This window comes from Oncorhynchus kisutch, linkage group LG7, assembly GCF_002021735.2.
Source record: "Oncorhynchus kisutch isolate 150728-3 linkage group LG7, Okis_V2, whole genome shotgun sequence".
Taxonomy (NCBI): Eukaryota; Metazoa; Chordata; class Actinopteri; order Salmoniformes; family Salmonidae; genus Oncorhynchus; species Oncorhynchus kisutch.
In genome coordinates this window covers 30,264,445-30,264,667 of record NC_034180.2, presented here as the reverse complement: position 1 = coordinate 30,264,667, position 223 = coordinate 30,264,445, and positions in this window count along the sequence as shown.

The following is a 223-nucleotide window of genomic DNA, read 5'->3' as shown; positions in this document are numbered from 1 at the left end:
AGCTCAAACAAATTTCACCATCTGTCAACACATCCAAATGAATTGAGGACGCGTAACAGAGAAGAAGCCTTTGTTGGGAATTGTGGGGAGGTACTGTAGGTGTGCGTTCGGGCTGTGCATTCCACGTGGATGGTGGTCTCAGAGCGGTGTAGCTACAGTACATGGAGTGTACAAAACATTAGAAACACCTGTTCTTTCCATGACATAGACTGACCAGGTGAAT